General features: G+C 39.4%; 1 protein-coding gene and 1 pseudogene across 7 annotated transcripts in view; both read right to left on the reverse strand.

Moving 5' to 3' along the window:
• Window positions 1–13,966, reverse strand: part of Rgs7 (regulator of G protein signaling 7) — a 440,139-nt gene that overhangs the window by 327,329 nt on the left and 98,844 nt on the right. The window lies entirely within an intron of this gene.
• LOC134473954 (large ribosomal subunit protein uL10-like) lies at window positions 7,369–13,921 on the reverse strand (annotated as a pseudogene).

Genomic DNA, 13,966 nt, shown 5'->3' on the forward strand with positions numbered 1-13,966 from the left:
AGTCTTCTTCAAGTCACAAAACCAACTACCTCCATCAATCCACAGTCAAAGTTTCAAGACTGTTCTTACAATATTAGGCTGGCTTCCTATCTGAAGTTCTTGCCTTGTCATTCTCAGAAATTACTACATAATGAAAGTCTGTAGTCATTAAATGAAGTGAATCTGGGGGCACATAAGCTAATTTTTCTAAAAACAATTGCCAGATATGTCTCAAGGCCCATCTTTGATTGTTATAATTCTCTCTTTGAGTGAGCGATGATAGTGGCCCAACTTGTTCAATGTGTAAGCATTTTCTGATTAAGTAAAATTATGTTTAATAAAGTCCTAGGATCAAATATGATTTGTTTTATCCTCATTCCTTGAAAATTAGCTTTCCTTGGATTTGCATGAGGATCTCTCAATTAGAGTCACACATAATTAGGACTCACTATCCCCCAGAAATACTAATAAAGTAAGGTAATTAATTGTGCACACATCATTTATTCTTATTCATTGATACTTGTATATATTCTGGGAGACACTGCTTATCTCCTCTGCATCCTTCTTTCTCTAGTCACTCTAGTACATATGACAGTCTATCACTTGTGACTGTCTCTTGAAGACATCAAATAAGTCTCAGAAGACATACAGTATTCTTGGTCCCCATCAAGAAACAGACACCTGATCAGGCTGTTCTTGTCTACAACTACTACGCAGTGTTAGTGTGTAGCAAAGTGCAATTCTACCACTGGGGTTCCAGAATATCAGTAAGAGGAAGATGCTTCACATTTACAGAGATATTACCATAATAGATGAATTTTTTATCAGAACTAGAGGGGGTACTATTAATTTTATCTAAAAGTCTGTCATATTTTTCTGTCCTCAAACGGGATAATGAATAGATACTCTTTCACTTTGTGAAATGCAAAAGTAATGGCAGAGTCTTCCCCTCAAGGGCCATTTATGTCATTCTCTTGCCTAAGTCATATAGTATATTTTACAGACAAATTAATAAACTGGAAACCATTTTGGATCTAGCTTGATCAAAGGCAACTTGAGAAAGAGGAGTGATTTTTAGACTAGTCAATGAGAAAAAAAAGACAAGGTATTGACCACGAACAAATAAAAGTATTAATAATCAGAGACTGAACCGGGGAAGATAAAGAAAAATGTGTAAATGGCTGAGTTATGTCCACCACTATGTCCTCCCTCTTCACAATTTGCTCTCTCCTTTCTCTAGCACAGTGAGGGGATCAGACTGAGTGTGGGGACAGCCAAAATGCCTGTTTCCATCCTGAGGTTCCTACCTCCTTCCTCCTTACTAGTAGACCACATACAACCCTTGGGTGAGGGCTGCCCAGTCCTTTATCTTCTCTCCCTCTCCTGTGTCAGCTTGATTCCTTTTCCTGTGGATCATCTTTCTCTCATAGTCACCAGCACCACTTACTTCTGATCATCCAAATCTACATTGCAGCAGCCCTAAGCATTTCCCGAACTGCTGCTCATCATAAGAATGATACTAATAATTGCAAATAGTTATGTAAGACCATGTGCAAATAGCTATGTACCTCATGTGTATAAACTCAGTCTTCAAACTTTATGAAATAAGGCCTAATAAAAAGTCTTATGATATTCATTTTATACACAAGTAATCATTTTTGCTCTCACTTTAACTTATTTTTCTCTAAATATATGGAGCAAGCTCAAAACAGGTCTCTAATTCTGCTAATTATCTTCAAATTCATCCTCTGCTACACTGCCATTGTTTCATCTCTAGAAGATAAATGCAGGCCTGGCCCATGCCTAATTACAAGTTCCTAGTGTCTTTCTACTATATCATTATCTAACCATCCACATCACACTGATAAATACTTGTATTCAGAATCACTGTCCAAGCCCATTCCAAATCTAGAAAACCTGAATAGCCAGATTTAGGTCAAAACATATGTATATTCAGAAGTCTTCCTAGGATTTCTGATTTGTATCTCTAACTCAAACCACATATCACAACTGTTACAGAATAGCTTTATCATCTGTACAGAAATCCTTCGTGCTCATTGGTAATGCAACCTTTCCAGCCGCCACTCCCAGGAAACCATTATCTGCTTCCTCCCCTACAGATTTTCCTTGTTCTGGTCATTTCACATGAATGTAATAAGTCAGTATATAATAAATTAAGGCTGGCATCTTTCATGTCCATAATGACCCTGAAGTTAGTTCATTTTATCCCTACTTCGTAGTTTGTTCTTTTTGTCGCTGAATAATATTTCATTGTTTGTATGTACTTCATTTCGTATAGTCATTACTGCTTGATGGACATTAGGATTGTCTGGCTTTTGGCTACTATTAATAATCTACTATGATCATATAGGGACAAATTTCTGTGTGCACACACATTTTCAACTCACTTGGGTAATCCATGGGGTTTCTTTCTCTCCACACCCCAAACAATATTCTAATTACTTTCCTCACACTAGCCATTTTAGTGGGTGAAGCAGTATCTCACTGTTGTTTTAATTTGTAATTCTCCAATGACAAATGACTCTGGCTTAGTAGCTATTTATTGTAGTTGTTGCAGTGTTGATTCAGGTCTTTTCCTGTTTTAAAAATGAGTCATTTTATTAAATTGTAAAACCTCTTTGTGTATTTATCAATAAATTATTTTCAAATACTTTATCAGAGGCTGCAGCCTGTATTTTCATTTTCTTCATGGTATTTTAAAAAGTAAATGTTTAGTTTTGACAAAATCCAATTTTTTTTTTCTTTTATGAATTGTGCTTTTGGGGTTAACTGGTTGCCTAACATAAGATCATGAAATTTTTCTACATTGTCTTTTAAAAGTTTTATAATTTTAGCTTCTCATGTGCAGTATAAATAATCTGAATTCACTTCTTTAAATGTAAATTTTGAAATGTTCCAGTACTGCTTGTTGAAAAAGACAAATTATACTTACCTCCTTTGAGCTGTCGTGACATCTTTGATGAAATCAGTCAATCATAAAGTCTTATTTATAGATCCCTTAATTCTGGTTCATTGATTTGTGTGTCTGCTGGTAAGCCAATATCACACTGTTTGATTTATGTAAGTGTATAATAAGTGTTGAATTGAGTAGTCTGAGTTCTGTTTCTTCTTCTTTTAAAAATATTGCTTGGATATTCTGGATCTTTTACATTCCCATATATATTTTAGGCTCAGTTTGTCAGTTTCTAGAATATGAATTTAGAAATCATAGTAAATCTATAGATCAACTGCATAATTAACCATCTTAACTATATGGAGTCTTTCAATCCATGAATATATAATATCCCTTCTTTAATTTTTCATACACATTTTATCATTTTCAGCATATACTTTTTGCTCTTCTTTTGAAACATATATTTCTAAGTGGTTTTTATTTTTATGCTATTTTCATTGTTGAACAGTCCATTGTCAATACACAGAACTACAGTTAATTTTGTAGGTCAAAACTATTTAGAAGAAAACAAGAGACAATATGATAGACAGTGAAGATCTCCTGTTGTCTTACTTTGAAATCTGTGTCTCTTACATTGTTTTCTTCTGATCTGTTTTTGTTCTGTTGTTATGTTTAATTTTACTCTCTTTAAAATAAAATTTTAAAAAAATTTTTGTAAGTCAATAATTTATATAAAGTACTTGCTTTGGCAGCACATATACTAAAAATAATTTATATGGAATAAAATCTTATGGTCTATTTACAAAATTCATATGGTGATATGAAAAAGAGTGCCTGACATAAAATGTCTGCTTTTTACTTCAATGTCATTTCCTAGCATCCATAATCAGGATGTGTGTGTTCCTTTACCACTGAACTTTTAGCTACTACCCTGAAAACCTGTGATGAGTCCTGCTTAAGTTTAACTTATCTCTCAAGTCTCAGTTTATGCTTTGTTTCATCCTAGAAAGCTTTTCCAACTTCTACCAGCCCTACCACTGAGTTTTCATTGTAAATTACACATATGTGTACACACTGTCATTCCTACATTGCATTTTAACTCTAAGTAAATAACACATGCATCTTGAGAAAAGTGAGTCATCAGGTAGAGCCAAGCTTACTGGTTATTCATAAATATCCATCTCCTTCCAAAATAATTGCACCCATAATAATTTGCGAGGCACAAAACTATAAAAAATATTTCCCAGTTCTCCTTGCAGTTAGATGTAGGAGTGTGACTATCTTAGGAGTTTGTGAAGCAGCTTCCAAAAACCATGTTAAAATAAACAACCAGTGCATACGTCTTCTCTTTTTCTTCTTTATACTTTTGTCTTTGCAAGCTACAATCATGCCTGAGAGATGAAACTGGAGTAACCATCATGACCATGAGGTGGCCTTGGGAGCAAAGACTCACACAAGGCAGAGTAACAAGAGTGAGTTTCCTGGTCTCTGTGTACCACCCTGAATTGCTTAGTTTTGGGATTTCCATGAGAAAGAAACAATTCTCTCTGCCTTACTTTGTTGCTTGGAGTCTGTGTTGCCTATTGCTGAACTTAATCAAGGAGATACATATTACATCCAATTGTTCCTCAGTACCTGGCACTGTGCCTGACACATGGTAGGAATGTGACTGATATCAGCTGATTTAGTACAAGAAAAGCTTCATGAGACACCAACTTCCAATTCTATGCTACTCTACAATCACCAATTCTATTTCCAGGATACTAAACTCTTATTTTTGATGTACAATTTGGCCTTTAGAAGACTCTTGGGCTTATAAAATTAGCCTCTCAAATTTGAAGTGAGATTTTAAACCTAATTTCTAACCTATTTATCACAAGATTAATAAACTGATTTTTAGTGTAGCAGAAAAAAAGCAAAAATATTCAATGATTTTGTGGATATTCATGAGATAAAAGGCTTGTAATAAAATAGATCTCACAAGAGTCACAGAACTGATAGTGACAACAGGATTCACACAGCTAAACAATTTGACTCCATCAGTGACAAAACTGAAGTTCAGAGAGGTGACACGGCTACTTTCAGGTCACACAGACACTAAATGGCAGAGCTGATGTCAGAATCCATTTAATCTGATTTCCCACTTGGTGTTCCTGGAAAGAGTTAGGGTGCCTTTGGTTACAAAGAGCAAACTACTAACGTAAGCAAAAAGCCTTTTAAAATTTGAGAATTTATAGACTCCAAAGCTTAGAACAGACAGGAACTAGGCAGCGCTGTTCCTGCCTTGTTTCCATGGCAATATCAGTACAGGGTTCACGCTGATGTGACCAAGAGCATGAATGAATAAACTTCAACAATGTTTATTGTTCTTTTTTTTTTTCTCAGTCTGATGATGGTAGAAGGTTTTTTTTTTTTTTTTTTTTTTTCTTTCTCTCTCTCAATATTCATTCCTCTCCCTCAAGCTTCCTTTTGGACTCAGTTTGCTCCCAGAATAGTGGCTTAAAATGCCAGGCATCTGTTTTCCCTGTTTCCCTGCACCCAGAATAGGGGCCTGAGACATGAAGTGAAGTTCCCTGGAGACGCTTTGGGAAATGCTTGTTTTCAGAGAGTTTGTTCTCTGACTTTTTCTGGCTATTCCTCATTTTCTAGTTTTAGATTTTTTTTGTGTCTACATGTTTCTAAAGTCTATGGTGAGGGACCCATGAGATAACAAACTAGAAAACTGAATGCCAACTGTTCGAGGATAGTAGAAAGTGAAATGTAATTCATAAATTAAACGAACTCTCTATATTACTGAACTGCCGACCTCCTCCCCTACCACTGGACCATCTCATCCAGATCCTGAGTTATAGGGAAGCCTCTATTTATTTCTTGGACACACAGTACATTGGCTTATCTCCTGTTTTCTGCCACAAAGCATCCCTGATAGTACCCTGTTCAGGATTCTGAGTCTACAGAAGAGAGTCTAATTACACACTTTTGAACTTCATGCCTATCTGTGGGCAAAACTGGTGCATGGGGGCAGTGATCCAGTAGAAGGAGCCTCTAGGACTCTCAAGCTTTCTTTAGCACGAAGCCCAACACTTTGATGTGCCTACCCACTGAAGGGCTGCTGGGAAAGAGCAGAAGACAGAACATCCCAAAATACTAATGCTCCTAACATATACACATAGAAATATTCTATACTGCTCACATTTTAAAACATAAAACTGGCCAGTCCGTGAACGCATACATAGGAACACTTAGAATCAGTGTCCTAGTCCAATTTTCACAACTTTGGGTAAATTCATAAAGAAGAGATGTTCATTTGGTTCACAGACCCGGGGGTTCAAACTCACTGACCGGCATCAGCTTGGCTCTAGTGAAGTCAGCATAGCAGATGACATGTGGGGGATCGTGTGCAGAAGAGGTCAGATCTCAAGACAGGAAGGCACAGAGTGACTCAAAAGCTGGACTTGTGCTTACAACAACACACTCTTATGAGAACTAATTCAAGGTTCCATAAGCACTATGTTAATTACTTTCAAGGGTAACACTCCCAATGAGCAACGGATCTTCTCCAAGGGTCCACATCTCCTAGAACCACACCAGCTTCTAACATCACCACACTGAGGACCAAGTATCCACTATGTGAACCCGTGGGGGAACAGAGTAGATTCAAGCCACAGCAATCAGTTACCTTGTGCTTTCATGGAGAAATGAATAAAATGTAAAATGAATACAGGAAGACTTGACTATATAATATGCAACCTCACAATACAAGGGTTTCATGTTTCTCAGCACACAGAGTTAGCCAGGAAGTAAATTTAATCTATAGAAGCTTCCTGAATAGTCTGTCTTTTTAAGATTGTATAGTGTGACCATAACTAAAGATTTCTGCGCATCCATTACATGTGTGATACAGTGTTTATTTCTTGATTTTATACTTCTAATCCATAGACACATCAGTTATGAACAAGAAAGACTGCTTATGAAGATACATATTAACTGCCACCAAGCCATGAGCAAAGTCCAATTTGTACTGAGTACAGTTTAATCTGACAGTAAACAAAGATTGTAGGGCTAAACAAACTCAGGTGGGAGGTTCTAGAATTATTATCAGACCCAAGTTACATTACTAAAGAACTAATACGGGCATAGTTGAATTTAGAGCTGACACAGGTTAAAACTTGACTATATGGTTGAGCAGAAAACTTACAGGAAGAAATTTTTCCATAGATCAAAGATAAACACAGTTTTAGAACCTATACACAATCTACCTGACCATCAATCTATAAAATTCAAGGAGCAAACACGTCTTGCCAATATTAAAAAGAAAAACTATCTTCATTTTCCGCCAAAGCTCTGTTTTGCCTATTTTAGGAAATACTATTATACAGCATTTCCCATGGAGAGCAGGACAAGAAAAATGTTCAGCAAACACTTGTCTATGGTTTTTGGAGAAAATTATTTAACTGTACAGGCAAATCCTGTGCAAAACAAATAAAACAAAATATGGAGAAACATTTGCTAATAAGTGAATTGTATTTGTTGTCCCTATAAGGACAACTAAATAGAAGCTTCAAGATTTTAGCCATTTTTTTAAAGAGAATTATGCCTTTATTCCTTGCTTTGCCCATCAGGCAGGCTAAGTAGTTTGCTTTTGGTGATCGGCCAGAGACCAAATCCCATATCCTCATGTGACTCCTCCGACTCTTCCTTGGTTTCAACCTTGGCTGGGGTGGCTGCAGTAGCAGGAGCAGAAGTGGTGGCTGCAGTGATAGGAACAGCAGCCACAAATGCAGATGGGTCAGCCAAGAAGGCCTTGACTTTTCTTTCAGCAGGTGGGAAGGTGGAATCAGTCTCCAAGACAAAGCCAGGACCCATTTGTACCCATTGAGGCCTTGATGCAATCTTTGGGTAACTGATCTGCAGACAAACAATGGCACATCGAAGACGCCCTCCAGAAAGCGAGAATGCAGTTTCCTCTGCAATGCCAGCACTTCAGGGTGTAGATGCCACCGCTGTCAAACACATGCTGGATGATCAGCCCAAAGGAGAAAGGGGAGATGTTCAACATGTCCAGGAAGGTGGCCTTGCTGGCTCCTACTCTGTCTCCAGTTAGATCGGGTGTGTATCACTCAGGATTTCAATGGTGCCCCTGGAGATTTTCATAGTGATGCCCAGAGTCTGAAAGGAGGTCTTCTCAGGTCTCAGACCAGCGTTCTGGGCCAGCACAGTGACTTCACATGGTGCAATGGCACCAACACAGACAGCAGCTGGCACCTTAATGGCCTCAGCACATCCCTAATCTCAGGGAGGGCCTCCTTGATGAACATAAAGCCCATGTTCCCCCCATATGATGCAACAGTTTCTCCAGAGCTAGGCTGCTCTCCAGATGTCCTCGGATGGCCCTGCATGTCACGGTGTTCTCACCCATCAGCAGGAGGGACACACGAATCTACCGCCTCTGCCTGGAGCCCACAGCATCTGCTCCTGAAGCATTCTGGAGGCAATCGGAAGGAAGTAGTTGATTTCCAGGTCACCCTGTCTTCCCTGGGCATCACGGCTGTGTGTCAGGGATTGCCACACAGGGTTTAAAGATGATGTCACTCTCACAAGGACACCTAGAAAGGGCGGCCATGTTTCTAAAACTTTCAAGAATTAGAAACTGATTTTGAACCATGGAATTTTTAATCTTATATCAGAATATTTTAAATCAATTTATGGCCAGGTTGCATAACTTAGGGAAAAGTTAAAATTTAAGGTCTCAACTCATAGCCTCCCTTGCTCATATTAATTATAATTATAACAGCACTCATCACTGTTTAATTCTGCCCAGCTGAGCATTTTGTGCATGCAACCACATGTGCCAAGAGCTTCACACTACACACACATGTGCACATATGTACAATGCTCGAAAATCCTTAGGAGTTTCCACAATGTACAGAGGGGCAAAAAATCCTCTAAGAAGCATTCTTTATACCCTTAATTTTCAGAAACTGAGATTCCACCAAACTTTCCTGGCAGAAAGACGCACACAGGAGGCACACTTTAAAAAGCTTTACTAAGTGATTTATTTTGAGTGAAAATATTTGACTTTTAGAAATGGGAACTGTAAAACATGTTGAGAAACACTCTCTCTGGTATTGAGTATCAGAAGGAGGTGATCTAAGAGAGACAAGGAGGATGTGGCCAGGCAGCCAGGACCCATCCACCACGCCCTGTTTGCATAGTTTGTATCCGAAAACTGTAGTCTTTCAAGAGCAAGTGACACATGATAAAGCTCCCAGACATCCCTGCTTAATTACAACTCAAACAGGAAAGATGGCAAGGTGGGTTTTTACTCTGTCCTGAGATTCTCCAAGAAAGTTTTTCTTATTCTCCTCTGAGAACTCCAACTAGTTCAGGAAAGAGCAGATTTACCACGACATTTGCAGACATCCTGAAATAACTAGTTTTCTTTACATGAATTTAAAACTTCATCCGCCAAGACAGTCTGTGGGACTAAACCTGGAAGCTGAAGAACTTGCTTCCTTTGCTACACTTTCCTAACAGTTCCTTCTGTGTAGGGCCTAGAAGGGGAGAAGACTAGAAGGGGAGAGAGGGACGCATAAAGAAAATGACAGTGCAACATGGCGGATGCTGTGAGAGAAAAGAGATGCAGATGTAGGGGTGGACAGGAAGGGACAGACTTGGAAAGTCTCACAGCACGAACATGAATGTATGTGCATATATGTGCACAGATTTAAAGACTTGGGGAGGAAGAGAGCAAAAGAAAAAGAAGCCATAGTGATTACAACTTCTGGACACAGATATTGTATCTTCCCAGGCTTTCACTCTCCAAACCTGGAGGACCTATTGGAAACCAGCTCCAACTGTATCATGAAGACAGACCTCAGTGACAGCTTTATTACAGACACAATTGCCCCAAGAAGTTTGAGAAATAATATTTTTCTTTATGGCAACTTCACTAACCCCTTCTTCAATTCAATCCACTAAATCTATTGAACGACCTTGGAAGAGATTATATGTAAAAAAAGAAAATAAAAATTTCACAAAGTAAATACATGTATATATCTGGACATATTAAAGGTGGAAAGAGAAAGAAACTAAACAGGCTGATGATTAGGGGTAGGGGGTACCGAGAATCTAACTGAGGACCTTGTGCTTAAGCCACTGAGCTACATCCCCGGCCCTGATTAATTTCTTGACATTTGCTACAAGATACTTTTTAAACTTCCATGTCTAATTAGCCACTAAATCTCCAAACAGCTTTTTTCAAACTCTCTGATTCTTTTGTTTTTGTCTGTAATTTGTGTTTGCTTTTTGGAGTTGAGTACTAAGCCTCGGGCACTACACATGCTAAGCACTGAGCTACACATCTCTTCTCAACCTTTTTCTTTTTTTTTTTTTTCTTTCTTTTTTTTTTTTTTTTTTGTAAAACTAGTACATATGTGTAATACATAATGTTTACATTCCTTGTGTGGAGTTGGTGCATGCACATAGCACATCTTAAATCTTTTTAGTCACCCCTTTCCCTTCCCTCTCTCTTCCTCCTGCCAATCTGTTTGGCTCCTTCCTGTTTTGGGGTCTTCTTGGTTTTCTTTTTTTTTTTTTTTAATTTGGTACATGTTTGCAGTACATAATATTTACATTCCTTCTGTAGGTGCCACTACAATGATTCCACGTCACCTGTCTTACTCAACTCCAGACATTGCTTCTAATGGTTGGCACCATTGCTTTCACTGTGGAACCCAGCCAGGATGTCTTCCACCCAGCACACAAAATGTTCTTTGTAAATTACCTCTGGTCATGTCCCTCCCTTGCCTGAAATCCAACCTCATCTTCTCCCACCACCTTTTCAGGATCAAGTCCAACCTCTTTAGTCTTATTTTAATGGCCTTTTGTAATGTGACTCGTTTTCTCATTATCTATACATTGTGTAATATATGCTCCAGACAAAGGAGCCATGTAGTACTCCAAACATTCCATTGCTTTTTGTCAATGCTCTTGCCAGAAATGAGCTATCTCCTGGTAGTCCAGATAAACAATTCCCAAAAGTTAGCAGCAAGGCGCAGCAACAGGAACTTATTAGAAATGCAAATGATCAGACTTAAGCTGGGACTTCCTGAATCAGAACATCTAGGGGTTGGGGCAGCACTCTAGAAATGAGGACTGTGCTGCACATCTGCTCATTCTTCATTTGTTGTGCTTCAACAACAGAGAGGCTGAAAGCATGCAAAGAATCAGACCATCTTCAGTGTCTGCACTGCCTCAAGTTTAGCATGTGTGTCGAAAGTGAAGGCTTCAGGTCACTTTTTCAAGCTAGAAGTGTTTCCTGCAAACTGAGTGGATAATGAGCAAGGCTCCCTCCCTGCAGCTTGAGCAGTACAATTCTAAGGGCCCAGAAGCTCAAACAATCCAATCTCATCACTTCACAGAGTTTGAACTGAAGTCCAGAAAGGTGAAATGACTACTGTGGGAAACTAAAGTGTTGCAGAAGGAAAGGGGCTCATGGTCAAAACAACTGAGCCATCTAAAGGCCACAGACATGGGCAAGTGCCTGGGTGAACACAGTGCAGAGTAGGAAACGTGACTTACGTGGCTCTGAGCAACTCCAGGAGCTGGTCCTGCAGTTTGGAAACCTGCCAACAGACGGATGCCATGCCTCAGCAGGACTAACGTGTTTCTGATCAGGTGCAGCTAGCTGATTTGTTCTTTAAACATGGGCACAGATATTATAAACAGGCATGCATATAAAAACACTGCTTGCAAGAAAGCAAAACTTTATTAGATTCAACCAAGATTGCTATTTTGAAGATAATAATCATGTAAAATAATAGACCCCCACAAAAATGTGTCTGCTAATGTATGTCCATAGGTTTGTGTCTGAGTGTGTATATAAATGATAAGGAATATAATCATAATACTAAAAATACTGTGAAATTATAGCACTCTAGAACGTTAACCGTAACGTTATAGTGTTTTTAAATCTCATTTTAAATTATAATGTTAAAACTAGGTAAAATGCTATTTATTCTTTGAAAGCAAACTTTTAAAGAGGAATCACTGCTGTATCTCCCAGCCCTTTCTTGTGGTGTTTGGAAATCTCCTGAGAACTCAGGCTCAGGAAAACTTGACATCAAAATGCCTTTGGGTTCCTTCTGACAGCTGCCATTGCATCTCCATCCGAGGTGACCCATTTGCCCTCCCAGCAGGTCAGAGCTAATTAAGAGCACAGCCTCTGTCCACCCACTCAGCCTGAAATAGTGGGATTATGACCCTCAAGGCCTCTGCAGGAGGAACCCGTTTCTCTTTATGGCAGGAGAGAGCTAGACTTGGAGGCTCAGTACATACTTTTCTGCCCAACCGGAAGAGGAAGTTTCCATTGGACAATTTTAATAAAATAAATAGGTCTTCTCAGGCCCTGGCCCCAATACTAGCCTTGTAACTAGGGGGCATCTTTTTTTTCTCCCATAAACACCATCAGCAATGCCTCGGCAATAAATACTGAAGCGTAAATTGTTTAGATCTGTTTTCTGATTCATCTCCAGTCTATGGACTTCAGTGCCTAAAGGCCAAGACAGTAACTTCTGTTCAGCTGCTCCTTGCAAAAGAAGCTACAGTATCCCTCACTTTCTGCCTCCCAGGAATGCTAGGTGACCCCATGAAAAACTCACTAGAGCTACTTAACAAAGCACCTATGGTGCCCTCTAGAGATTCTTTCTGCTACATGTGTTGGCAGATGCCTGTGATTTCAACACTCTGGGAGGCTGATGCAGGAGGACCACAAGTTTTGAGTCAGGACAACTTAGCAACTTAGTAAGATCCTGTTTTAAAATAAAAAAATAAAACCAAGGCTGGAATGTACCCCAGTGGGAAAGGTCTGGGTTCACTCAGTACTGAAGAAAAAGAAAAGAGAAAACGAAACAATTCTCATCATCTTGCAGGTGTTGATAGTTAATTGTGATGTCAACTTAAACGGATTAAGAGACAAGCAGTGGATTAATGGAGCATAGTACTGAGCATGTGACTGGCACCAACCAATGGGCTTGCAGCCTGGATAGAATAAAAAGGGAAAGAAGCAAAAAGTGTGCCCTTTTGCTTCTTCAGAGGAGCCTTCGTCTTCACCACTGCCTTAGGAGCCTTCGAGCTCCTTGGGGTTTCCAGCACAGACTCTTAAAACTTTTCAATGCAAAGCCTTTGGCTTTCCCATACAAACAGAGTGGACCCTGCAGTGACTCCAAGCCTTTGACTTCAAACACAGTCCTCCAGCTCTCTCTCCAGTGTGCAGGCAGCCATTCTGCAGTCTTTCACCTCTGATTCCATGGTTCCACAGGCAACCACTGTAAGCCAGCTTACAGGTGTGCATGAGCCATTGTGGGATCCCTACGCTCCCTCTTTACTACCAGAGACTCAAGACACTGGAGCAATCTGATACCTAGTCCACTCACATTAACAGACTGTTCTGGCCACGTTCCTTTACATGCTTACCACCTGACAAGGAGCAGCCTAGAAGCAATCTAACCCATTTTTTCTTATAAGTAAGGGTATGTTTGTCTTTTGAAATTTCTTTTGTGAACATTTATAATATACTCACTTCTCTTTCATTCTCCTTTTTCTTTTGCCTATTCCCCTCTCGCTCAGTCCCCAGTCCAACCTTGATTTCTTTCCTTATCCTCTAGCAGGTGATTTATCCAGAAGCCTGTTCCTCGCATTTGAACTAAAGCAGCAGAGTTCCTGAGAATCACCTGAATTTGCTGGATATTTCATAAAGCATCCTGACACCTCTACTCCCTCCACAGCTAAGAAGTCACCATGAATCAAGGATTCTCCCTGCCTGGTGCAGCATTTTGTAGGCCTTGGAAGAGTCTCGACATTGAAGTGTGGCAGGAAGCCACTGTTTGATTTCTAGCAAAACAATGACATGATTAGAATTCCACTTTAAAAATACAACTCAGGGGACTGGGGATTTAGCTCAGTGGCATGAGCGCCTGCCTGGCAAGTGCTAGGTCATGAGTTCTATCCCTGGTAGCAAAAAAATAAAATAAGAAAACAAAGAAGCTTAAAAATACCACTCAGGCTTCTAGG

This window comes from Cavia porcellus, unplaced genomic scaffold (genome assembly GCF_034190915.1).
Source record: "Cavia porcellus strain 051 isolate PalLab524CR breed Dunkin Hartley unplaced genomic scaffold, mCavPor4.1 scaffold_29, whole genome shotgun sequence".
Classification (NCBI taxonomy): domain Eukaryota; kingdom Metazoa; phylum Chordata; class Mammalia; order Rodentia; family Caviidae; genus Cavia; species Cavia porcellus.